Source organism: Phaenicophaeus curvirostris, chromosome 13 (genome assembly GCF_032191515.1).
Source record: "Phaenicophaeus curvirostris isolate KB17595 chromosome 13, BPBGC_Pcur_1.0, whole genome shotgun sequence".
Taxonomy (NCBI): Eukaryota; Metazoa; Chordata; class Aves; order Cuculiformes; family Cuculidae; genus Phaenicophaeus; species Phaenicophaeus curvirostris.
In genome coordinates, this window is record NC_091404.1 from 19663121 (window position 1) to 19691008 (window position 27888).

The 27888-nt window shown below is 40.4% G+C and overlaps 1 long non-coding RNA gene across 1 annotated transcript; it reads left to right on the plus strand.

Moving 5' to 3' along the window:
- Positions 1-411: 411 nt before the first annotated feature.
- On the plus strand, positions 412-27888 carry LOC138726056 (uncharacterized). The gene is made up of 3 exons (XR_011338346.1): positions 412-501; positions 26443-26506; positions 27772-27888. It is a non-coding gene; the product is annotated as an uncharacterized lncRNA (long non-coding RNA).

Here is a 27888-nt window from a genome sequence, read left to right on the forward strand (position 1 = left end):
GCAAATAATCTGCAAGACTATCATATTCTGCTTCTGATTTCCTTAATCTCATCAATGACGCTAAACATCTGTCGATCTGCTTGGACAGGAATCTGCATCCCTCCTTGTCTCTGTTCTCCATGTATAAAATGAGGAGTATGATGCCTTCTCCTGTGCTTTTCTACCTTTGTCACGTAAATGATAAATTCTGGGGAAAGCAGCTCTGTGTTACTCTGTGTTTAGACAATCCCCATCCCAGCAGAATCCTTATGTTACCCACCAGCTTCCTGGTCTGGCCACAAAACATGCAATTGTAATTTCTGAACCAAGCAGAATATTTCCCCCACTTGGCATTAAATTGAGTTGAAAGAAATAATTTTTTTACTACTCTGTACTATTAAACAAATTCTTATTCTAGTTTCCTTGTTTCAGGTGGTTGGAACAGAGGTCTGTGGTGCTCCAGCTTGATGGAAACTTTTGTGCTCAATCCAGGAGGATGCTATAGATGGAGCTGCTCTGTGAGTGAGTTTTCTGGAGGCCATTAAGTCTCCCACAGTTTTGGGGTTTTTACTAAAGGAGACGTTGCTCTGTGTGTGTCTGTGTGTGAGGGAGAGAGAGAAAGAGCATTGCCTAGAGGGTTTCAGTTATCACACTGTCTAAATACCCCTTATTTTTAGTTGGAGTCTTCTGAATATGAGATCCTACTACAGGTAGGTGAAGTGACCTCTTCGGTTTTGAATCTGCTCTTCTCCGGCAGATGCGAGGCTGCAGCTTTGAACAGGAACCCCCTCCTGCTCCATGCAAAGCTCTTTGAATTGCCCCTGATACGCTTCTAAGGCTCCCCGGTTGCGTGCAAGGCTCTTTGAAGATGAATGCCCTGGCATAAGGAAAACATGAAACAAAACTTACTCCCTTATGTCAGAGTGTGCGGCAGATTTCTCAAAGATCTTCTGCACAATGGTTGCCCTTTGGTGGGCGAGAGGAAATAGGCTGGTTCACCAGCTCGTAAAAGAAGAACAAAATTGCACAGGGCTCTCCGTTGGGTGATAGATCAGGCATAAAGCAGGCATTTGGGGGTCTCCGCAAGATTCAAGGCTGGTGAAACTTGTTTCAAGTTGACTTCATTGGTTCTTACTTGATGAAGACAAATTTATTACTGTTCATTTTTCTTTCTTCTGAAGTTCTCTCTGTCTTCAAGGAGACAGATATACCGTATCGTCTGACAGGGGAATATGTTACTGTGTCTCCATTAAAATCATTAGAGCCCATCTCCTTAGGCTACACGCTAACCATCATGATTTTAGATGTGACCTAAAGTCTTGGGAGCTGAAGGGCCTTTGAGTCCTTGGGAGAAAGGTAAACCAGTATAAATTTTAATCTGTCCTATTCTGAATATTCCTGTGAAAACTGGCATGAAACTATCTGTTTGTTTGTTTTTTAAACCTAATGGATCAGTTCTTCTGGCCCAGGCGAGTGGTCACGTGTGATCTGAAAGTGTTCGTTACCATCAGATGAATGAACACATTTCCATTGAATGGGCTGAGAATGTAAGAAATTGAACTGGTGTCCCAGGAGAGACTGGATGTAGAAACAGAAGGGAAAAGGAACAGTAAAAGAGGTTTTAAAAAAGAGAGATTGGTTAATAGAGATTGGTGACATTCTTCTTGCCTCTTTTGTTTGACTGCTACAATACAGATGGGTGAACTCCCTGTAAAGTAAATGAGGAAAAGCAGAACCCTCTGGGCCACAATTCTTTTCCATATATGATAGATCCCTCTTCCTTCCAATCAATTAATTGCATCCTAAAAACATCTATTTCTCACCATTGACTTTAAAGGGATTTTAGATGACTAGCTCAGATATAGCTGTCTACACAGTAAGTGATTAAAGCTGGGTTAGATGAGCTGGCAGACTATGTGGATTTTTTTTTTCTTCCTTCATGCAAACCCTAAATCAAAAGGCATCTCATCAGAGTATTATAAAATACAGCCTTCAGAGGGATAGGCTTCTACTTCCATATTCTGGCATATGAAGGGAGGAGGGAGACTCCCATCAATTTAGAGAGAAGTAAAGATTTCATCTCCCTCTAGAAATCATGGCCATAATGGGAAATTCAGACATTTATGAGGTTTGCTTAGCCAAGGCATATCAGAGCCTGTGGCTGTTTCTGTTTGTCTTCACAGAACTATAGCAAAAGCAATAGAATGAAAGACCATTTTAAGGCTTTTTCAAAATTCTTTATTTCACCCTTTTTTGTTATGCTTATGGACCGACAGGTACCTGGGGGGGCAGATACAGAGTCTGTGTGACCTTACAAACTGCAACCCTTACCAGCCCTCTCCCTGTGACTGCAAAATAGGGATAAACTCCAGGTGTTTATTAATGGGAAACCTCCCAAAGAAGCATTTACGATTCACCAGAGAGGGATTCTCACAAAAAATCCAATCAAGCTGTGCCTGGTTTATGTTTGAATTTTAAAAACAGGTAAGGCTGTAAATGATTTAAGCAAGTTTCTGGTAATTGGTGACTATTTCCCTTGGAATTCAAAAGCTGGCAAATCTGATACACGCTATATATATTTATAAGTATATATATGAAGTTAATGGGAATTTCAAGGACAAGAAAAAGCAAAGGAAAGGATGACTTATTCTAGTTTTAGATCAGAAGGGACTCACTGTGACGCTGTGCATGTGTGTTTCCTGTAAATGTTACCTTCTTGACAGAATGGGTAAAGTATAATGTTATTATTTAAACATAAAAATAGAGCGCGTGCCCCTTTTTCTGTCTGTAAATAACGCTGCTCTGCCAAATGATAGGTGTGACTGTATTTTCTCCTAATTGAATTTGCATATCTTTTCCTCTGATAGCCCACAGCTGAATATTGCTGGTTGCAATAATTGGCTCTTTATTGGTATATTGTGTTTTTTCTGTGACGTTTCAACTTCCAGCAGTAAATCCTTTTCAAATTTTGCTTCTTTTGCAGTCTGGTATTTACAAAAGTGGCGAATTCTGGCAGAGCTGTCGGCCTGTGAATAAGACTCAGTGTTTTGACTTGTTGTGCAAGTCATGTATTGGTTGCTGATGTCTCTCCTTTTGTCTTTTCTTTTAGAAATACTTCAGTGTTGCTATATTTAGCAGGAGAGTTCAATCCTCCTCCTCAATCCGTTTTCTTCTATTTGTCCCTAGCTTCAAGGGCTGGTGGCACTCTATGCTGGATAAATGCAAGAAAATCTAATAATGCCTTTCTAATATACCCATTTATCTAGCATCATATTTTATTTTAACACTTAATGCAACTGTATAATCATTGCTTCATTGCTGTAATTGGATTTGGAAGTATATTTGTGTCATTTAATTACATCTATAGCATTTCTATAAGCTTATTCAGAGCAATTAGTAATCTTATAATTTTTAGTGGATTCATATTTTATATCCATTCTGCTCATTTTTCTCTTCAGATTCTTCAACACATTTGCACCAATTTTGCTTTTTACTTTGGAATTTCTAGCATAAATAATCATTAAGATTTTTTTTCCCCACTGCCAATGTGAACAGAGTCTAATCCCACTCTCATTGAAGTCAGTGGTAATCTTTTCATTTACTTCAGTGGAAACTGGATCAAGCTAATAGGTTGCAAAATGCATTCAAGGCAAAGTCACATCTTATCATGGAAATCATTGTGTAGCAAGACACGGTGTATTGATGGAAGATGGAAAATAGCTGATTGTTTCCAGATTTTCTTGCCAGATAATTTACAGTGTTTCCTACCCATCTTTATTAATGTTTAGCTCATAAGTTGTAGCATTGCAACAATTTTTAAAATATTATTTTTAATGTGATCTTTCTGACAAATTAAAAGGCTCTTCCAGTGAAAGATTTTTATAAAAGGGTATAGAACTTTGCTTTCTGGACACCCAGTTAGCTCTCTTTTCATCTCAATTATAACAGCTTGAAATTTGCATTTTTTTCAGTTTAAAAATATATTTTTTTCTTAATTTTTAACTGAAACCCAAACATTTGGTATTTTTTTTACCAGCTCTCTGTTGCACCACTTCAGAGCAGGGGTAGCCCTTTAACAACATTGCTTCTCTTGCTGCTGAAACCTGTAAGCACTTCCTTCCAGAAGTGTAATTCTAGCAAATTGCATTCCCAAGTAAACACAAATTTATGATGCTCGCTTTTTCCGGCATTTTAATTCCACAGCTGTGAGGTGCTACAGCTATTTATCGAATCAGAATTTATTTTTTTTTAAACTATCACAACTTGTTTGTTAAGGAGTTATTTTTCTCTTCTGCACTTCTCCCACTCTGTTGATTAGAGGTTTGTTGTTTTGGTAATGCGCCTCTCTCCTTCAGGCAGTTAATGATTACAGACATCTCTCTAACCTGTAATTTTGGAGGAAGGTTATTGAGAAGGTGATATGGTAACAATTGTAATTGTTTCTGTAGCTTCGGAATGTCCTTAGGTTTTGCTGGCCAGATGTCAGGTCCTGGGTTTAGAGTGGAAGTGATGGTGGTGTCCAGGATTAAAGACATTTTCCTGTGTAATTTATTCCCAAATCACACCAGTTCATAAGGTTAGAAGGAACATTGTGAAAGATGGTAAACTGCTATTTAATTCTTAATAAAATGTCAATCAAATGCTGCCTATTTTATCCCAGGCAGGAGGTGACCTTGGTAGGCTCAAGGATGGAGCCCCTTGGATCTCCAGGGAGAGATGCTCAGCTGGTGGAGCTCCTGGCATGTTTTTAGAGCCTCAGGAGCCTTTGCAAGCTGGAGCATCTTTGGTTTCTAATGGCAGGATAACAATAATTCTTTTGTCTGGCCTTCTCATTGAAAATATGTCAATTGAACTATTTTTATTGGAGATTTTGTTATTCTTCCAGCCCAGAGAATAATTGTTTATGAGCCTTAAATGGGAAAACCCTTAACTTTAGTTAGCAGTAATTAGTAGTAATTTCACTACTAATTATTTGAATGGAGCAACATGAGCACTCATGCACCTCAAATTCAAGCCCTGAATACTGCAGTTATTTGTGCATTGTTGGTAGATGCCTTTCCATGGAACCCGTGTTCCCATGCCACGGGGATGCTCCTAGTCAGAGGTTAGACTGTCCCAGTGGATGCTTATGAACAATTTGTACGCAAATTTTGTCAGAAAATGACTAGTGTTTTGCTACTTTAAAACCATGGAAACATCACAACGTTCTTTTAGAAATGGCTCTGCGAATTAATTGAAAATTACTTATTAGTGAAACAAATATTCAGCTGTCACTTGAACTAAACTACACGATATGCTTAATGATTATTTTTTGAGAAAACACTTCTGTGTTTGTTTGATCTGTCTAGTGTTAACAGTGGTAGAAAAAAGAGGAAAGCATTTGGTGTTGGAGTGGAAATTTGAAACTGGCAGAAAGAAGATGGAGAGGAAAAACATCAGCCAATAACTGCAAAATAGGTGAAAAGCCCAAAGAAACAGCAGATCCCTAACAATTATGTTGGAAAGCTGCTCCCCCAGGCAGCCCTAGTTAGGTAATGAGGGTAAAATAAGGTGACACAAGCAGGGAAATCTGGCAGTGAAGCTTTTCACAGTAATATTAATTCAGCCTCATTCCAGGTCTGTAAAATGAAGATGAAAGAATTCGCTTCATATGAGGTGGGTTAATGTTTGCAAACTGCAGAGAGACTCTCAAATGAGTGCGAAATATCATCTGTAGTTCTGCAAACAGTAATAAAAATAGATGCTGCTAATTAGGGAAAACGCATTCCTCATGGCTCTGGTGTTAGTCTGGGACAACAGCACCAGGCTGCCCTCCCAGACCTTCTCTGCCCACTGGAACTAGCTGAGCAGTGATGAGCCCAACGGGGCCTTCATGGATGACTGTGTGCACCTAGAGGGGGATTTTTCCACAGGCATCATGCTGAATCCTTTTTCCCATGAGCTCTCCATTGCGAGGGGCAGATACAAATAGGTAATAAAGCCTTTACACTCTTTGCTGCGCTGCCGATGCTGTTTACAAGAGCAGGAACACAGGGCAGGCGAGTACACCTGCATTTTGAATACATCTCAGGTGTCCTTCTGCTGATGCTGCTAAATTATTTACCAGTCAGCATGCGTGCGCCTGTGTGAGACATTCAAAGGAGGGAATCTGAGGTGAAACCCCGCCAGTTTACCCGGCCCTGACACTGGAATATTCATTATCGCATTAAATCTAACCACAGCAAAAATGAAGGCTTCCGTGGATTATGTGCTTGCATAAAAGACTTCTTTGGTGGCGAGCCTGTGTGCCAGAGAACTGAATATAAAATCTGGTAAGTGGAAACCATTCTCTTTATGGCAAATTTTGGCTTTTTGGAAGTTATGAGACTTGGCAGGTTTAAATTATGTTTTAAACCTGCGGTGGATTATGTGATTTTTCTAACTGGCCACAAGCAATAATAGCTGAGCAGAGGTCACACTTGCCCAATCCCAGCCACAGGCATGAGTTAGGATTTCCCTTACAAAGAAAATATAAACATCAATTTTCTGTCTGAAGAATGGTACATATTTATCTCATAGTATCTGTTTTAAAAACAAGAAATTCAAGGTCCTCCATCCCGTTATACTTAGAGCAGACCTTCTAATGACATGTAAGAACCAACGTGATCAGAAGCCAGGTTTGCCTAGTCATAAATTGTGATTGTCCCTGCCCATGGCAGGGGGGTTGGAACTAGATGGTCTTTAAGGTCCCTTCCAACCCTAATTATTCTATGATTCTATGAAAGCTTGATTTGGAGTGTGGTTGCAATGAAACCACCATCTTCCAGAAAACCACGAGCTTTTCTCCTCAGAATGCTGAAGATACTTTACGGTATGTTCCCCTTTTTGTACCTCCTGTTCTCATCTTCAGTTGTAACTGTACTTTGGCTTTCACTGATGCTTGCAGAAAACATAGACAGAAACAAAATGGTCTGAAACTGTAACTGAGAGTGAAAAAAACATCTATGTTTAATCAACATTTAAAGGGGGAATTACACGTGCCACAAATCCCCTTTTATATTGCACTTAAAATCTCCTTACTTGCCCTTTAGTTTTCATGGTTTTCCTTATCTTCAGTGTCACTTAATCATATTTCAACAGGATTTGCTTCCTCACTGCCCATCTGCTCTTCCTTTCTAGTGCCACGTTAATGCCAGAGCACCATCCCCATAGTTTTCTTCTACCGTGCTTTGATGTCAGACACCTGGGGATTTGGATTTTTTTCATTCAGGTTCAAACAGAAAAGAAAAATACCTGGTTTGTGGGAGTGACAGATACTGTTTTCAAATGCAAATGGGTAGAGCTAGAGCAGAGGAATAGTGGGAGGCAAACACAACTCTTGTTTGACTCTTATTGGCATTGAGCATTTGGCATGGGGGAGCAGCATCACTGGGACCTGTTGGCCATGGGAAAGGATCTCCTGGCCCTGGGAGAGGATGCAGGCAGTGTGCTGTGCATCAAGCCTGTGCTAGCAGGGTCATCCTCTGAGGTTATTAAAAATATCAATTAATGATTGAAGAGGGCAAAGGCTGTGTTCTCCTCCAGACAGCCACTTCGCCCAGTTAGATCTGTGTTTGCTGAAGTGGCGGCATAATTTTGAGAGCCTTCATGTGTTTTACTAATCTTAAAAATACTGAATTAATAATCTTTGTATATATATCTGCCTCATTTTCAGAGGTAAGGAGGTCTTTCTGTTATGTCTTACTAGTTTAATAGCTTAAGGATGTGGATAGGTCTCCTTGAAAAAGGAGAACTTTAGAATGTTTTTCTTCCAATGTTGACAGGAACTTTCCCAAACCAGTTAGGTGCTGCCTTCTGCACTTACACACTTAAAAAAAAATAAAATTTATGAATCAATTCTAAATTCATCATGTAACTGTGAGTTAGTCCTTGGGTCACTGATAAGAAGAGTTCTACAAGTATTGCTGGGGTATTGTCTCTCTCATATCACTGCATTTACTGGGCATTAAGCTCTCATGATAATCCATAAGAAAACATGTTTCATTAAAGATATTCAGTGTCTGCAGTGGACAATATTCAATTCAAGGCGACTGTTCTTGAATTACTTTTTAATTCAACATAAAGGTTTCTTTATAAAGAAGTGCCACAAAGCACAGTTAATCCAAATTCTGAGGAGCTTGCGGCAGCAATATTCGGTCTTGCTGTTCCCAAACAATATTTGCATCAGATCTCACAAAGCAAAATCCAGAAGATCCTCTGCGTCACAGCGGAGAGGGACACAGGCTCTGAAAATGCTCTTTTGTGTTCTGTGTTGAAACAGCAGAACACATGAGAAATTGCATCTGCTAAAGCAAGACAAGGCTCTGCCCTTCCTCTCCTGGAGGATCGCTCTTGACTTTTTCAGTCTGGTGTTGCATGAGTTGGCTTTGGTAGAAGAGAAGCAAAAGGAGATAAAAGGAGATGGGTTCTACCAGAGCACAGGCCAGGGGGGTGCACAGGGAGCAAGTAGGGGCTAGGACAGAGGGATGCCTGGGACCAGCTCTTAAAGAACAAGTTTAGAAAGTAATGGTTGCTTGGAGGAAGATTAAAGAAGTCCTCTTTAAGACACAGATGTGAAATCAAGAGGGAAGACATGATAGAAGGCAGTTGGAAGAAGCCTCAGCAGAGGCTGTTGCTGAGGCTGACAGCTTGAACAATGAGAAGAAAGGGTTTGTTCAACTTTGATTTGGTTAATGAATATGTGATGAAGAAAGAAAAACACATTTTCTGATTGTCTGTGGGGGAAGAGTCTTTAAGAGGAAGAGCAGGGCAGATGTCTGAAGCAAATGAGACGCCGCCACAAGGTTGGTTATGGGACCAACAGAGATGAAGGAGTTAGAAAAGGAGGGGTGGCTATAGCAGAAGAGGTAGGGTTCAGCAAGAAAATGGAATATGAAGAATAGTATGAGTTGTATTGAGACCATTATTATTGTTGTTGTTATTATTATTATTGTTGTTATTATCATTAACTAAAGGCTGGCTTGTTTTGAATTTAATAAACAGCTTCTGTCAGAAAAATAGAAAAGTTTTAAATGCTGACTTTTACCTCTATTTTGTTTACTAAAGCAAAGGCAGTTAGTTCTATTTTACTAATATCTTGTGAGTAAACAGAGTGAGAACATTCAGTCTGGTAGAGATGATTAAGGTGATTAACCACTGAAATTCGGTTCCACACTGAGCACATAAGGAGGAAGAAATAGGTGGCAGTTAATGCATTCCTATAATAGAAACACTATCAATAGGTAGTAATAATGGTTCTCTATTATTCATGGTTAATTTTAGAAGAGAAAGAGTTCATTTTTGGCCCAAAGCCGTACACACGAGCATTGAAGGAGAGGAAAACCTTTTAACTGAGTAAAAATATCAGTCGTGAGCTGTAATAGGAAGTTGAGCTGGATATTGAGAAAAATTCAGAAAGATAAAAACGATTTTGGTTTGGTAGTTCTTCACCGGTTCTGCAGTTTGGCAGCTGTCAACATCTCAAAATATCATCTCACCCAAACTGTTGAAAGAAAGAAACCCTTTGATTTTCCCCTTGAGACTCCCAAGCTGAAAATGGACTCTTTGTAGTCTCAGCCTCATTTCAGACAGGTTTTTTTTAAAAAAACATTCTTGCTGGCAGAAACAACTAGTTCATAAATAGAGACTCTGTTAATTAAATAAGTTTTATAGTTTTAACTTGCCTTTTAAAAAGAAAAAGAAAGTAAATCTCTAACATTTTCTTCTTTATTACAAGTCTTAAGGGACCGAGCATCACATTTCTTGCATCATTAATAATGCAAATTAGTTTTTGTTTGGGTCTCACATAAGTTTATAGTTAGAAGTAAATATTTAATGCACAGATCTGGGAAATCAGCTCATATAGAGCAGAATTTTTACTTTATAGTTATTGGAAGTTAATGTAAGAAAGATGGGAGACACTGTGGTTTCTGTTTATTTAACCTTTCTTGCTCTTGCTTTTCTTTCAGTAGCACTCTTTGTAACTTGTCATTAAACACTGATATATTCCTACAGTATCTGTTTTTACGATCTTTACAGTAGCCACAGCGTTCAGCATTTAATACCATTTTAAAGTAAAGGTTAAACACATATAGCATACCTGGGGCTATAAGGATTATAATTTGGGTCCTGATTATTGGTGGGAAAACTAGGTGATTATTTACAATAATATCTAAAAATTTGTTGACTTTGCAGCAGTTTTCCTTAGTTTGCTTAATGAGGCAGTAGTCAGATAGCCAAATGAGATTAAACCTCACTTGGGGCCTCAATATTGAGCATGGTAATACATCGTAAAATACTTTGACTTGTTTACTTGTTAACACAGGGATAGTCTACAGTTAATAGCCCATAGTAGGCTTTTCTGCCCTGTGTTTTCACACATTATGTCTGAAAACATTGTACTTCTTTCTGTATGGAATGTCTGTAGGAATGATGCTATTGCAGACGAATTACAGATGTTTCACCACACCATTTGTGCTTTCTGTAGTGACTCTTTTTTGCATGTGTGGCAGATAACAAAACATAATAAGTGTCCTTTTATTTTATGGATGAAATCTGATAGGGAAAAAGACACCAGAGAGAATTCTTCTGTGATAAAAAAATTAAATGGACCCATTTATCAATATGGCAGAGATTTGACCTGAAAGTTAAAGTGTTTGAAAGTTAAGTGGGGTTGTGTAAAGAAAGTTGAGGCTGCGCTATGGGCTGCACTGAGATAGCCCATAGGTTTCATAAGTTATTAAATCAAAATAAAAGGTATTGACAAAACAATAAATTGCCTGTATTGCCCTATCTAATAGCTTCTGGGAGTGCTGAATACATTCACCACACTAAAGATGTGTGAAGCCGTTTCCTTTCTAATACTTTTGTTCTTCTACTCAAAAACATTCGCACCGTGGTTGGTTTTATAACAGACTTGGCACCAAAATGCGTCTGTGAATACTTGGCCGGGGAAGTTGCTGGGAGCAGCGCCGTGGGGAGCAGGAATGGTGGCATCGCTCTGCTGTCAACAGTCCTGTTGAACTTTGCAGGTGGGGTCTGAATCACTCTCTTGGGGATTAATAATAATTATAACGGCACTAATACCTTTACTGGGAGAAGGGAGAGCACACTACGGTGCTCTTTGCTCTCCTCGGGAGTCCTCAGTGCTGTTTCCATGCTGGAAATCTAAGGGATTCAGAGGGGGAGTAGTGTCTGGCAGTATCTGCTCTTCAGGGTGGGCTCCCCTTGAGCAGGGGAGTGAGGAGCCTTGCGGTGGTTAGTGCTGCCTGGATAATGATGCACTTTCCTCAGGGAAGGCTGAGTTTGCTCATGGGAGGGAAGGCAAACGGCTGCAGGAGCCACCAGGGATGGGGAGATTGGTGTGGGGGCAGCTCTTCACTCTTGGATTCATTAGCTGGGACCTGCTTTTTCCCCTGGCTCCTCTGGCTCCACGGGGCTGGGGGGGCTCACCCCCTACCTACAGCTTCCCCACCGCAGACAGAATGAGGCTGGCTCTCTTTGGCTTGAAAACTACACAGATTTGAGACGATTTCCCCTCCTGCAGATTTTTCCATGGAGAGGAGCATAGAGGACGTTACTATTTATAGTGCACAGTACGTGTACTCAGCGTGACATCCACTGGCTTTTCAAGCAAATATCCTACCAGTCTGGAGGCGGGGGAGGCTTTCCATCTTGGCATCCCCGAGATGCACTGACCCCTCTCCCAGGGAGGTGGGAAATCATGCAGCAGTAACACCCATCTCCCCATATCTATTGGCTTATTTCACTTGTTTTTAGATGAAGATACTTGCTTCCCTCTATGGAGCCGATCAGCGGATTCAAAGTCAAAGCAATTTTTCAGTGCAAATAACATGAGTTTTAAGGGGAGGGAGAGGGCCCAAAGCAATGAAGGTAGAAGAGAGTCACTGAGCCTCTGCAGAGTCTAGTTTGGGGATGGACTACTTGTGTGTGTGTGTGTGTAAGTGTAGATGGAAAAGTGTGTTGGTTTAACTGAAGATTTTTGGGAGTTTTTAAGGGGATGAGCACCAGCAATGGACTCAGGTTTCCCCACTGCCTGCTCCCTGCCTGACCGCTGCATACTAACGGCATCTCTTTGTGTTCATGTATGTGTTTGGGAAATCAGAACATCTTCACCTAAGCTGGAATCTCAATATGGAAAAGATAGCTGACAATGGCAATAAAAATAACAGTAAGCAGTTGGAAAGGTCCAGCTCAAATTGTGCTCTTTCAACAGCTTTGCAATCTGTATAAATATGAGCGGAAAGACAAACAACTCTGATTTCTCTTTAAGAGTGTGAGTATCCATTGTTGTGGATTTAAATTAGGATGTTTTACTTGTACTGTATGTAAATTCCTTCTTGGCAAATAACCCATGTCCACTAATGTATGTGTATTTTGGGTCTGTATAGTTTTGGTCTCTGCAAAATACAATGAAATTTGATAGCACACAGAAATACTTGCATGGAATGTCAAATTTTTTGTGTGTGCTTCTCACATATCCATAAAAGAATTTACACATTTCTAATTACTCATTCAAAAAGAGACTTTACAGCACTTCTAAAAGAGAGCCAATTTTTTCCCTACTGTGTTCTGTTTTTACAGCTTGTGGAAAGCTTATTTAACAAAAGTTTAAGTAATCAGCGAAAGTCATTTCTGAGAAAGACTGACAGATATGAAGCCTCTTTTCACACTCCATAAGAGGTGGAGATAGTAGCCATAAAATTTACAGCTGAATCTTACTCTGTTTAGCTTAAGTTATAGAATTATTAGTGTTTCGGACAGGTTTTAAAGAGGTTAACTATTTAAAATGATTCTATAGGCTTTGTGTAACTGAGCTATAAGTGTGCAATACTAATAACAACCTACCCCTCCAAAGCCAGCAACCTGCACACTCCCATGGGGCTGTTATTGCGCTAAAAATATGTGTTTGCAGCTGACTTAGCCTCGTGATGTATTAATAAAACACTAGCAATGTGTTCCCTTTACAGAGGTTCACCTCTGGCTATGAAAATATGAATTCCCCGGCTATGGAAATTAATGGGGGGGCGGGGTACATCAGTAAGAATGGAGCCAGTAGGGAGACCACCAGCACCAGTATCTCTGTCCCAGCTCCTGCAGAGCGTAGACACACAAGTTTTACTGTATAAGAGACCTAAGTGATTTCTTCTGCAGGTCATGTCAAAAAGAGCTGAATAAAAGAGGAAGAACCTGTCTGTATTATGAGTCTGAGAAAGAACTCTCCTTTTCAGCTTATATGAATGAGCAGGCTTTTTAGAGACAGTTACAGGCATTTGAGTGTGAATCTTTCCAAATATTATGAGATGCCCAGATGTTATGGCAATGGGTAGCACATGCAATATTTACGACAACATATAAATAAGCAAACAAAAGCAATTTAAATATTATGCTCTCTGTACCATGCTTCCAGCCCGTTTTTGTTTGCAGTGTTATAGCTGCAACTGCTTGCTCAGGAACAAACAGGAGAGAGGCTTTCATAGTTCTTTAAAATAACATAAACTGTGTGTTATGTGAGCTGGAGTCTGGCCCCCCTGCAGTTACTTTGAGGTTTGCCATTGGTTTCAATAGAACAAGAACCAAATCAGGGAGGCATCCTTCCTCCTCGTTGTGGCAGTCATGGTATGACATTAAGGCAATGAAGAGGCTCAATGTACAACTTGCATCAGTATGTTGTTTAAATAAGTTTTGAATTCCCTTTTATGTGCCCTAATACAACCAGCCTCATAAAGCTCCTCTTGGACCAGATTCAAGCAGTGTCTTTGTAGCATTTACTGGTCGTTCATAAATCATGGTGGCGCTTTGTTACTGTCCACAAGCTGGTTTTGATGCTCAAGGTTTCCACCACTAAGACATACAGTATTGTCTCAGGCATAGTTTTAGTCCTCGAGAAATTATGCTGAGGTGCTTTTGTATGTCTGGCATCTGTGGAAGGTGTGTGCCCAGTGTGCTGTTTGAAAGCTGACACACACGATGCCATTAGCTGCTTGTATTAAAAAGCACTTTAACCAAATACGCAGAAAATTCTCCCGTGTATTTATGCAATGCTGGAAAAGTACTTATTATACTGGTTTGCACATTCCCAATGTTTATCTCTGTTACCCATTTCATATCCATTTCAGGTTTTCTGGGTGTAGAACACTTAGATTTCAGGTATGAATCTCAGGAGAGGATTACGGGAGAAATTACAGGAGGAATTCCTTGATTCGTCAGCCCCTACAGGTTTGCATCTTTGGTTGTTAATACCAACAATTCCTAAATCCTATTCAGTTGACTCTGCAAACTGTATTCGGGAGGCGTTCGGTGATCCCGCGTTCAAATGGTTAATTTGCACTATGTTCTGTTAAAGAAAAGGAAAACTGTCACCCTGTCATTTTAGAGTCTGACACTAAGCTTGTCAAAAGAGACAGCTGTTAAACTGAATTACTGTTGACATGCAGAGAAACGGCCCTTGCCAGATGTAAAGGACATCTGCGGCAATGAAGTGGTACAGGGTGGCTTTTAAAATGTGGTCATACTGGTATTTGAATAGAGCGTCTATGGCATTAAAACATGGCCTTGACTCAGACAGTTTAAGGCAGCGAACCAGAGCCAATGAGACGCACAAAGAAGTGCTGATCTGTTGCTGTATCCATAACTTATGCATGAATATGAAAACAGCGCGGCGTCAAAGCTATTAAGCTCTTATCTTGTATCCAGGAGGATGTGGGTTTAAAACACAGTAGGAAATATTTTGTATTTCTGGGCCCTTGAATGTATGTGCGGGTAGGTGAGGTGTAAATTCATAAGGTGGATTATGCAGGGAATGAATAGAAATAAGTCTTCTTGTCTTCAGCGAACAACTGTTCAGACAAGAATTGCAAAGGGCATTAAGCTTAGAAAGTGAGGGCTGGATGTGCCTTGCCGGCGTTTCCGACACGGCAGAGCGCATGAGCGGCTGCTGGGGAGGTTGTCCTTCAGAGAGGGGAGCAAATAAAAATGGAAATAGCTGCAAGGAGAGGCCTGTAATATTTTGTCCATGTATCTTAACGTGATTTACATAAGAAAGTCTGAATACTGAATTAATTTTGTAAAATAAGGTAGGTATCCTGAATATATTGTAATTCAGTGGTTGAACAAGCAGTAGGGAATTCTGCACGTTACATAAGTGTGTGAGTCTTTGATTTGCATGTTTTTAGGGTAGAAATAAAGATGTTTTGGAAAATATGTATCAGTTAAGCAATTTTGCTAAATGTATAAAAAATGAAATGTTATGAGATGAAGCCTGTATTCATTATGAAATGAAATGGATGTTTGAAGCTAAAAAAAATATTCAGGCTAAACATTATTTTGTATATGTTAGCAGATCATATCTTGATGATTTATTTGTGTGTTTTGTGGTGGCAGAAACCAAAGAGTTTGCCATCTGTGGGGAAGAAGGCAAATGGTATTTCTAAACCACAAAGGCTATGCTGCTCCTTTCCCCTGGAAAGCGACAACAGCAACAACAACAATTTGCTCTAGGCAGAAAAAAAGCTGGAATAGGAGGGTGAGAGAGGTGTTTTGTTCCTTTGTAAGAGGCGTATTTGCTTTCCAAGCACCTGGGTTTCTCTGTAGAGAAAGGTTGATATCAGTTGAGGTGGACTTACCTCCCCACCCCACCCCATTTCCTCCAAGGGTGGTGGAACTATCAGGGCTGTTGAACGCTTAAGATGGTTTGAACTGGTGCCCTGCCTTGCTCTGAGAATATCCCTTAACCACAGAGGTTATTTTTGCATCCTATGCTGGCCAGGCAGCATCGCTTCTGTTGCCCAAGGCCACAGTGCCAAGAGGTGGATGATCTGTGCCCATGGTCCAGCTGGACAGCTTCCAGGTAGCTCAAGAGGTGTGTGGTAGTGCATGATTTATGGAAGCGACTCTGGAGCGTGGAGGGGCGCTGGGTAGAGCTGCTGCCAAATCTGAGCAAAGGGCCACCTTCACGTGTAACCAGCCGTGCTCCCACCGGTCCATATGGCCGTGGTTGGCTGGGTCACAGCAGGAGAGAGGTTTACAACTACAAGTATCCGTGTCTAACAACAATGCATCCTGAAATGGCATCTATCAACAGCTGCCACAGGTCTGCCATGCACGGGGGAGGCAGTAAATAGTGTCAGCGTTTAACCACCGTGGCGTGTGCAGCAAGCAGAGAGGAGCAGTTGCATTTGTGCCATCTCCAGGAGTCAGGGATGTGTGCTTTTTCCCAGGCTCTTCAGGGAGGCTTTCAAGAGGAGCAGTCAGGTTGATCGTGCTCCCCTAGGGATGGAGCACATGGGTACATTTCGGGTTTTGTGATGCTGGGACAATTGGTTCCTGAAGAATAATGTTTTTAAGGAGACAATATAGCTGTTTGACAGCAATTCAAAGGCAAATTGATGCCAGATAGCACCATGTCCAGCCTGTAATTCAGCTCATGTGTGAGTGAAAACTTGTTGATGATATGGCCACATTCATTGTGGCAACATCAGAGGGTTCATATCTCAGCTAGTGGGGCTAGTAGGATCTTGGTGACAAATACAGGAAAGGAAATGTCAATAAACAGTATTTAATTAAAAAAGTTTTGAATGGTGGTTGCCTACAGGACCACCATCATCTCATGCGTGCATTCTGAAGACCACTGGAAGCCATGGGACACCATCCATGAGATTCCAGGTTGGTGGAGAAAGGACAATACAGACCTATTAAGAAATTACAGTGATTTTCTGCCTTTCGCTTGTCTGCTGTGTGTGCATTGCCTGTGCTGACCCAGCATCATCAGTACTAAAGTGTCCACAAAGGCAGCACTGTTTCAAAACCATCCCTGTGGCTTGGGTGGTCATCTCCACCCCACCCATCTTACGTTAGTTATCTGGATAAAACATAAAACACCTCTTCAGAAGGGTGTTGTGTGCTGCAATAAAAAAGGCTGAAATTTCAGCTTCAACTCTTCACTGATTCGGTAAAGCTGCAGCTCTGTGTCACAGGTTTATATCCAGCACAGACTCACCTATTCACATGAGTTTAACTATACAGTAATTATTAACTTTTTCCTAACAAGCACAAGGTGGATCATTTAAATCAACAGGAACAAGCTTATTATTAGATGGCAGGTTTTTCTGTGATAGCTCTTAAAATGCCATGATTAGTTCATTAAACCATAACATGAAAAAACTCTTTCTCCTAATCCAAGCTCTTTCATATAACTTCCAATTTTGATTGACACCAAAATAAAATAACTAACCTATAAATTACAATGAATTATTTAAATGATGTCTAAATGCATTACTTGTGAGGCATTGCAAAGAGCATCAGTTTGCAATATACACTATTTTAAGAAAACAAAAAATATTTTACCAAGATAGTAATAAGGCAGCTCTTTCTCTGAATATTCTCACCGCATGCATATATTGATTGTAATAATCAAACAAGCCTGGGAAAAAAAGCCCTACATCAACAGCCATTTGAACTTCATCATGTAATCAGTGTCAGGTCAAAAATTAAAGCCTACGTATTCTTCTCAGAAACGCCCCCCAACTTTGTGAGCTGTCAAACAAGCAAATTTCTGTCCTTGAATTCACCCCCAGATTCATGTTTGTAAATCTGCTCCTACTCACCTGCTTGTTGATGATGGAAAGGTGTCTTTCTCATTTTATTCAAGCCAAGATATGAACCTCCCTGAGTTCCGTGTGTTCCCTGGGTGCTGCTCTCCGCCTGCTGTGAACTGACAGCGAGCGGGGCTGAATTACTCCAGCTGAAGATCTACCCCCAAGCTTTCGTTTCCCATTTCAGTGTTGCAGACAGTATGGGAACTAGGTCATTGACAAACAGAAAATAATACACAATAGCTTGTTGTAATCCATCCGTTTGTTTGGGAAACCAGGGATCTCCAGGGAGGGAAAGGACTCCTTGCTGCTTTTTAAATACTGTATTTCAGATTGGGGTTTCTAGTTCAGCTTTTACCTAGCCTGATAACTGTTCATTACTGTAAGAAGGACCTCATGTAAATAGAAATTACGCTACCAGGGCTCAGACTTTGCTCAGTAAGGCCATCTTCTAGTGCAAATGCTTGGTGAGTACCATTAATTTACTTTAAATTCAACAGTGTGAGCCCCACAGTGGAAGATGTGGCTCTTGCCCCCAGAGGTTTTCAGCGTAAAACAAATTAACAGCACATTTTGGGCTAGATGTGAGTGTATATTATAAATGACTAATTTATTTCTTGAATTTAGCGTTTCCCCCTGCTTAGACTGTGACTTCTATGAATATTTTCGTGTATATAGGTATTTTTTTTATTCTCTTTCTCTGTGGTATGACTGGATAAAACATATCTTTACAAGCCAATGTGGTTTTTACCTTTTCTTGCCTGGGTATTCATGGCATGTTTCTGGCAAACGTCTAAAACACAGTTTCTGAGGCTGTAGACAGCAAAAGGCATGGCTTACAGGGACAAAGTGAGACTAATGGAAATAAATATCCTCACTGTGTTATGGGAACCCTTCTCAGTGTTAAAAACCATCAAAGGAGCTAAGATACTCGTATATTGTGTAGCTTCATGTGCAGTGAAAATACGAGGCAACATTTGCTGTGGGTTCATACTGCATAACACTGCGGGGAGCCTGGGATCTTCATAAACCCTGCCAAACATTTTTAGTGGTGCAAAAGCTTTTGTGATCCTAGCGAGCGAGCAACGTGACTACCCTCAAGGTAAGGTCATAGGGAATTATATTGTTTCTTTAAATTTAGTTTTCCCCTGTGTGTAATTCTTGGAAGCCAGCTGCAAACTTAGTCTTTGCTGACTGGCTTGGGAAACCATATTCTGTATAAATAGATTGGTATAAAGAATCACAGAATGGTTTGGATTGGAAGGGACCTCAAAACCCATCCAGTTCTAACCCCCTGCCATGGGCAGGGACACCTCCCACTGGATCATGTTTCTCCGAGCCCCATCCAACCTGGCTTTGAACCCCTCCAGGGATGGGGCAGCCACCCCTGCTCTGGACAACCTGGGCCAGGGCCTCCCCACCCTCATCATAAAATATATACCAGATATCAGTTAAGCTAAAGAAGGAGAAGAGAGGTGCCAAGGAAGAAGGTGGCTCCTTTTTTATCCTTCTTTGCACTGAGCAAGTTTCTTTTTTCCACGTCTTTTTCATTAGAATTTAATGTTTCCATATTTTGCCTGTGTTTTCTCATGTGATTGGCTATCATATCATTATAGGTAATATAATTTTCAACAGAGGAATAGAGTTTTGGTTATTTTTACTTTTCTGTAGGGATATTTCTTATTTTATAAAAGCTGTAGGTGTAGGTAAAGATGAAAAAAGGAGTGCAGGTAACGGTAGAGCTCACTGAGTAGCTGATTTACAGAGATGAGAGTCCCCTGGGGCTGCATGACCAACACAGTTTTGCATCTTATTTATTAATCTGGCTCTTAGAACTTCTTATTGTTTCTTTTATATGACTTAATTTACCTTATAAAGCAGTCCTTGTAATAATCAATGACACATTACACTGGAAACTTGCAGGAAAGATCAATCAAATGAAAAGTATGCAAGAAAAATATTCAATATTTTTATTTCCAGTGACCTGGATATTTAGCTCTTTCTTTCCCCTGACTTCTTGTAAGTTACAGGAGAGGTTTTTACCCTGAGCAACAGGGAGTTCAGATGGCTTAGAGTGTGGAGAAGCTTCCTAGACATACCAAATCCAGCTCATTTATCATCAATATCCATGGGAAATAATAATCTCTTTATACATCACATTTCTCTGAGCTCAGTGATGTTCTTGTTATGAATTCCTTCCAGCTGCTTCTCCCATTCCCACAGAAGAATTGCATGTGAAGGGTTGCCGCTTACCCATCAGTTACTCTAACAATTATTGACTGATAACCACTGGTAATTCCAACTCTCTGACAACCTTTGATAAGGATTTTGTGTAGTTATCATGCTCTAAAACGTTGCCTCATCCATAAAGGTCTTGAACTTAAGGTTGGGTAGCTGACACAGCCACCTTTTCTGGATTCTTGAATAGAAAGAGGTTAATACTATGGAACAGGCAGCGTTCACAGAGATAGAAATGCCATGTAAAACGGAGGGTCAGTTCCAAACTCCTGCTCTTTGCCCCACGGGAGTGATTGTATCCTGTTACCTTTGCAGAATTGATGCCTGCCAGTCAGCTGCAGCTCAGGAAACAACAACTGAGGCTTCTTGTATTCTGGCCAATGATTTTCAGTGGAAGTAAGTTAGGCAAGTAAGTGACCTAATGCAAGCCTGGGAGATTTCCAGTCCTGGGAAGGGTCAGGACACACACCCCAACAATAATTACTTTACTTTTAAAGTATTCTGGGAAAAGATGGAGAATAAGAAGGAGAAGAATGAATTCTCTATTCAATTTTAAGACAGCAAGTCAATTTAGCTCAACATGTTAACTAATATGTCCAAAGAGCTGTAACGTCTAATAATGTAGAGGGTGAATTCTTTAAACTGTAGGTGACCAGCAGAAGTCTGGATGAATATATGACACCGTCTCTACTTCTGATTGTCAGCTAATGAATTGTATTAAAAACCGTGGCAATTTTTGTAATATTTTGTTCTCAGCTGGGAGGCTTCATGATTGCTGTAGCGATGTTATAGAGTTCTGTAGGACAGGGAAGGCACTACTGCAAAGGTACACTAGGCAGAAAAGATTTCACTCCCAAATAGATGAAACCTGAGGTATAAATGCACATCTTAATCACTAACTATGAGGTTTTAGAGAGAAAATAGACTAAATGGTATTAGTACTGTGCTGAATCTATTTGCCGTGTGAATCAAATCTGGGTATTGCCCTTGCTTCTGTGTAATTTTGTTGAAGTAAAATTACGGAAAGCTTTTGCCTTAATGTTTTGGCCCAATCTTTTCAGTGCTTCAGGGGAATGATATAGGTTACATAGCTGGCTTTCAATCTAGTTTCTCCCTCACCAGCCTTTGCAATTCAGTGGGTCTGATGGATTATAGCACTTTGGAAATCAGGCCCTAAATTCTGAAGTCTACAAATCAGGTTTAATTGTGTATATTTTGCCCTCCACCTACGTTGCATTCCTTGAAGACGAGCAAAAAAAAAGAAATTATATAAAATTGTCTCTTTATTTGTAGGCACTTTAATATAAGAGACTTGCTTCCAGCTAAGAAAACGTTTGTTACAGAACTAAAAATGTTTGATATGCTATTGTATCAGATGAACTTTGTTAGCACACAGTAGCAGAGTGCTGATAAATTAAGAACACACAGGATGTTCAGCAGTAAAATATTCCCAATGAGTGCTAAGCTCAGGGAGAAATACAGATCATGAATCTGCAGCAAGAGGCATGGGACAGGAAGGGAGCAGTTCTGTGCTCAATTTTGGGAACACCAAACCACTGATGAAGGACATTGGAGAGAAACAAAACCAAATAAATTATATCTTGGGGCTTAAGTGTTAATTTTAAAGAATTTTCATGCTAAATATAAGGTTGGGCAATACCCTCTCTGGAAATACTCAACTCACTGGAGACTCCTGCTGTCATTTGTCATAGAGGAGGTTAATCTGTTCCAGTGGAAGATCAGCCTTTAGCTGCTGCATGGTCCTGAAGCATGTTCTACAACCTACCACTGTGCATTGCAGTTAGGAGAAGTGGCCACTGGAAGTATCAAGAAAGATGGAGAAAATTCCAGGCAAGAAAGGCATGGCCAAAGTCGTTGATAAACTGGTTGCGTGTGATGGGATGAAGAACATCAACTTGTCAAGAAGAACTGATGCGTAAGATGAAGGGTGATTCATCCAGCCCCGGATGATTTTAGAAGTAATTATGAAGTTGAATCTGGGAAAAGCCAGAGAGGGAACAGCAAAGCCACCAGAGAAAGGCAGCAGAGGAATTTGATGACAAACTCTAGAGAGAAAACACAGCGCCAAGAGGAGGGAGGATGCTCGGGCACCTGTTGTGACAGCTGTGACTAAGCATACAATGACCAGATCAAGGCGAATAATGAGAGAATCTGCTCATTTAAGAGTGTATATACAAACCCAGCAGGGATATAAAACTGTTTTGCTTTGTTTTACTGATAATGTGTTATTGGAGTCATGTCTCTGCCTGCGTCCTAGAGTGGGTTCAAAACAGTTACTTATGTAACACAGGATATATTTGAGTCAGGGAGGAGTGGGGAGGGAGAAATGTGTATATCTCAATTTCTGGTTAAGAAGCAAAATGAAATTATGTTTTTCTGAATAGATTTATTGATTTCTGGTTTTGCAGCACAGGGATATCCATCTCAAGGGCTGGATCCGCCTGGCAAAATTTGAACGGCAAAGTAATCAGTGAATCAGGGTAAAGCCTGTAGACATCTCTTGCTCCCTGCTGCTTCATATCCTAACCTGAACTGCTTTATTCTAAAAAGTAAAAAGTTGAAGCCTGTCTTTGAATGGCTCCAGCCTGGTCCATGGTGGATGCGGCTTGCTGCTGAGCAGAGCAGAGAGGTAACCTCTGGGGTAGCCCTTGCTGTGCCGTCTTCTTGTAATGCTTTGCTTTAGAAGTAAGCAGGCATCTTCTGGATCCTCTTTGGGGTAAAAGAACCTGATTTTGAAGTGGCAAATGCATGACTATAACAAAATTCCATCCGTATGTGAAAAAGAATTTCATTTGCTGCTCACTTACGGAGCAGAGCAGTACTCAGGACAACATCTAGGAAAATAAAAGGAAAAATGAAACTCAACAGAGAAGTTCTCTGGGCACTAAAACCCAGTACAGTCCAATGCCACTGCCCACACTGCAAACCTGATTCACAAATAATAGCATTCTATGCAAGAACAACCGCTGCAACTTTAATTTAAAATGAAAACCAAATTGAGAAACTTTGAATACCAAGACGAGATTTGTGGAATGTAAATACCCGGTGGGTGCAGCCAACCAGCACAAAATACATTTAGAGGGAGCTGGAGCTCAGTCCCTGCTAGAGCTCTCTGTGCTCACAGATCATCATGTACCAGGAATAAATTACAGCAAGGTTTGTCAACTAATTTGGTGGAGGTATGAATTCTTTATCTATTAATCAATGTAGGGAAGCATGAAGCATCTATAAGCCATTCATCTCACTTTGGCTTCTTGTTTAAATCTAATTAGAGTTGTTCTGATTTGATTGGAAAAAATTGAGGTACCTTTGCATATAGAGGTGTCAGATGGAGAATCCTGGATAGCACTTACTGCTGAGAGATCCACAGGGCAAAGGGTCAAGCCGTTCAGACTGTTTTCGAAAATGAACAGCCATAAAAATTTCTTTCAGGTTAAGAGCCCTCACTCACAAGTAAATAGAAAAAGTGCTCGTGGTGCCAGCACCTTACCAACAAAGTTTGTAATACTGTGCGCTAGTTCAGTTCTCTCTTATGCCTGTAGCAGTTTTCCCCTCTTTCATCAGTTTCTCCGTTCCTTTTTGTTATATATATGTACAAGGAGGATTATTTAATAGAGAAACTTAATTTATTCAACTTTTGTCCGTATCCTAAGTTTTTTCTACTGCTGTCACTGTTAGGAACGGCATTAACCACAGAAGGAACAGATTTTTTTTTTTAAATATGTCACAAAATTGTTTAACTTTGCTTCTCCTAATTTCCACAGGGATTATAGATAAGGCTGTAACACCTATATGTAGTTATGATATGTTTTATAGTGTGTGGGTAGTACGTGATACAGATAGATGCAACTGCAAGCACAGAAAGCCCTGGTGGGTCACTTGCATTGCATTTCATTTTATTGTCTGTGACATTTGCTGCTTGCTTTTTGTAAAAGAATTGTTTAAAGTGCTTTTTTTAAAATGAAAAGTCGTTGCTAAGCCTTAGAGTCCTACGTAGAAGAATTAAAATCTACAGCTTCACTAAAAACCGTGCACTGAATGTGATATACATTGATGCATGCTTATTATGGATAAATATTGTTCTCTAGGTAGTGCCTAGAAATTTTAATTTATTTCAAATATGCCCTATTTTTGTCCTCTTATGCAGATTTCAAATCTGTGCCTCCACTGATTTTGACACCGTGCAATGATGTATCCGAGCTTTCAGACGTCTGGCTCTTAGAGTTGTGAAACGATAAAACAAACCAACCCAATCATTTCAGCCTTGTCAATCCAGTTCTCAGAGGACAGATGCCCTGGTGCTACAACAGCATAATCCCATGCAATACCTCTTGGCAGCGTCAAAAAAAAAAATGCCAGGAATCTTCTAGACACAAAAGTAAGACCAGCTTCTCTTCTCAAAGGAAATCCTGTTTATGGTCAGGCTGAAGCTCCTGGGTGAGCCTGCCAGGGGAAAGATTCACGACCTCTGTGCATGCTGAGCCTTGTTTGTGCATGAGTAAGGGATATTTGGTATCTCAGACGATCAATCTGATTTGCTGCTGGAGCAAGTTGACTCCGGACAGTGATGGATTAATGGGTGAAGGTCCCAGGTTTGTGCACTGAGGTTTCTGGAATGAGGTGGGTTCATTGTTAGAGTTTCTGGATTGCATCTTTAATTAATTGTTATCATTGATTATGGATTTCAATATTTTATTGAGTGCTTTCCCAGGTGGAATTGATTAAATCTTCTAAGAAAATGGGAAGCTTTGGGTTTATGTTGGCACGTCAGCAGGACAGCCCTATCCCACTGATATGTGTTACGGCTCTGTACCCTTGCAGGCCACTGCTGGAGGCCCAGTACAGCTCTCCTGAGCAAAGCAGGGGTGGGGGATGAGGCTTCAGGCAGCTCTTCTGCCCCTGTAGTCAATCTGGGGTCAGCTGAGGACCTGGGGATGTGCAGGCTCGGTGGGGCAGAGCTCCAGCACAGCCCAGCCTCGTGGGGCAGTACCTGCCGTGAAGCACAGCATCATCCAAAAAACCTTGCAAGATGGGTACCAAAACATGCAGAACTGACTGAATTCATCGTATTGACAGCTGGTTATGACTGAGAACGGCGGTGAATTGTTTTGGTACAGATGAGGTTTTCTTTTGGCTAATGAACTATTTTTAATGTCACACATGGTATCACGAGAAGTTGCAGCATTTGGACATTTTTAATGAATTCATATTGCTTGCATATTAGTAGGAATATTTCCACTGCAGCAAACCCCATAAACAGCTTCCACACTGGGGTATGTTATACTGCCACCAGAATTGGTTCTTCTGATGGTTCATTTCTTTTATGCTGAGAATTCAGGACCAATTCAGCTTGGTTTTATGCATCATTAGAGATTTACAATTACTTTGCTATAGTTTCTTTCTGGAAGCCTGTCTCTCATGGTTAATGCTGTGGGAGTCCTGTTGTGTTGAGGCTGGTATCAGCCACCTTATAGCAATAAAGCGTTTGAGAAGGATTTAGAATTATGAGTGGCTAAATTCTCTGTGTGGAGACTGTAATACTGTTATCCCTTGCTGAGCCTGGGTTGAAACATTTTTTCTTCTCCTCAAATTAGAAGAAAATGCTGTTTCTTTGAGAGGTTTTGAATCATTTACATGTAATTTTTTGTTGCACTGCTGCAGTCAGAAATGAGGAATTGTGAGAAATTCCATTTGGATTTCATGATGCTTAAAATACACTTAGATTGTATTAGTATATAATGAAAAGAAGGCCTTTTCATTTTTTATGTCACTTTTTAAAAGTATAATCGTTATTTGGGACTTCCATTTGATTTTTAGATTTTATATGTGTTGCTAAAGTTAATAAATTTCACAAGCTTTGCCTTTGGACAACAAGCAGTGGATCTGTGTGTGTTACAATCCACATAATTAATGCTTCAGATAAATACACTATTGCACTGAAACAAACATGATATTCAGTGAATAATATGGGCCTGATCTAAAGGCCATTAAAATCAATGAAAAGATTTCAAATTAACTTTTATAGCCTTTAGATCAGGCTCTAAATGGGCAAATTACAGTCATGGAGTTTCCCATTTACATACCTGTGTGCTGCGTTTAATGTATTTTATGGAATTGAAATTACTTGCTACTCTTTTTTCATGCTTTTTTAGGATAAGAATTTGCCAAGGGCATCAACAGCAGTTTTTCCAGGCTTCAGCACTAGGATTATATAGTCAATCCACAAATGAGTCAAATCTTTGAAAAAAAAAAGGGACATGGTTATATCAGAGAGGCTTAACGACAGCAAGGACAGGAGCGCTATCTGCCTTATGGAATCAGAGATTCTTATTTCATCTCATTAACATACTCAGGACATCAGCACCGGCCACCGGTCCCAGGGGAATCGCTTAAAACTTTGAAGGGAATGTGCACAAAACCTCATCTTGCATTATTTTAAACAGATCAAATCACATTTGCCTTGTGTGTGGTTGGAAGAAAGGCTCGGGCACGATAGCATTAGGGGAGAGATTCAAAGGTTGCAGGGAATTTTCAAATCCATTGTTACACCCTGGTAATCTTTCTTCTTTTACAGGGTTCTTGAATCCCACCGAGGATGCACAGCGCTGATTTCTATGTCTGTGATATCTGCTGCCACTGTAAGTGTGAAAAGAGAAGCTTCTACCTGTGCTTTCTCGGTGCCCTGTAATGAAAAATGCTTTGGGAGCAGCACTAGAGATAAACCATCACGATATCTGATTAAACCTCTTAGGAAAGTGTCACTAATCACCTTCCCTGCTCTTGATGAAATATATTTATGCATTATAAATATATTTGCTATGTGTGTGTGCTCCATAAATCACATTCAGCACTTGTATGTGATGTATAAGCATATTCTATAGAATCACACAAATACAGATGCCAAACTCCCACAGAGTTCATCACTAGGAAATGTTTGAAGGAACTGATCCTTAATATTTAATGAGAAAGATGCTATTTCCTTCCTCAGCTTTTATCTCTGCTTTGGCATAGTCATTAAATTTGTTGTTTCCTTGCAAGATTATATAATTTATGACCTAATTTTAGACTTTTGTGTAACCGTGCTAGAATACCCGTGGCATATCCAGATTTCTTCATACGGAGTATTTCAGCATTAGGCACCTGCTAGAATTTGACTACTTGGCTATGAGCTTCTCCTCAGCAAGGAGGTACAAGCATTAAAGGAAAACAGCACAACAATATTCACATAGCATTACAGGATTAGACTGGGGGAGGCGGGAAGGGTGTCCCTATAAAAATATGATTTAGCAGCATTTCCAAAGCCCGTTGTGTGCAGCGGTTGACAGGAATCCCCAGGTAATACAGTAATCACCCAGCAATGCTTATTACTTAAAATATTTTCATGTAGTAGCTTCTGACTTTCAGACTGCTCTGGGACAGATTCACGCAGCTTCATCGCAAGCAAGAGTGAGCAGGGCTGGGGAAAGCAGGTGAAGAATGACACTTAATGCTTTAAAGTGACTATCAACCCCATCGCCCTCTGGATGGAAGCGTTTGCTCTGCAGCACCAGGCTGTCTGGGAGGATTTTCTGCAGCACAAGGTGTTGCCAGATATCTCCTACAAGAATTATGCTAAAGCTGCAGCCACGGGTTTTTTTTTGTGTCTTCTGTGTGTCCAGGGTAATTCAGCGGTGTCATAAATTGTGCCATGAGTTTCAGGTATTTTGTCAATTTAAACCATATTATTTGGACCAGCCTTTCATCAAATGTAATGTATGGGCTGTTGCATTAATGTGTTTTGAGAGCACTTTATTCTGGTGTTTAAGAGGGAAGTGGTTGGTGGTTGAGGACAAGGTTAGATGCTTGCTTTGTGCCTGCACTACAGTTGTGAGGCTTTTTTCCTCTTTTTCTACCCTGCCCTGAGGTGCCTAACACGGATGACAGAGCTGGGTTGCTGCATCCTCAGCCCAGTGATGGGGACTGTGGGGGTGCAGGTCCCCACATCCCTCTAACACAGCGACTCGCCGCAGTGTACAGCATC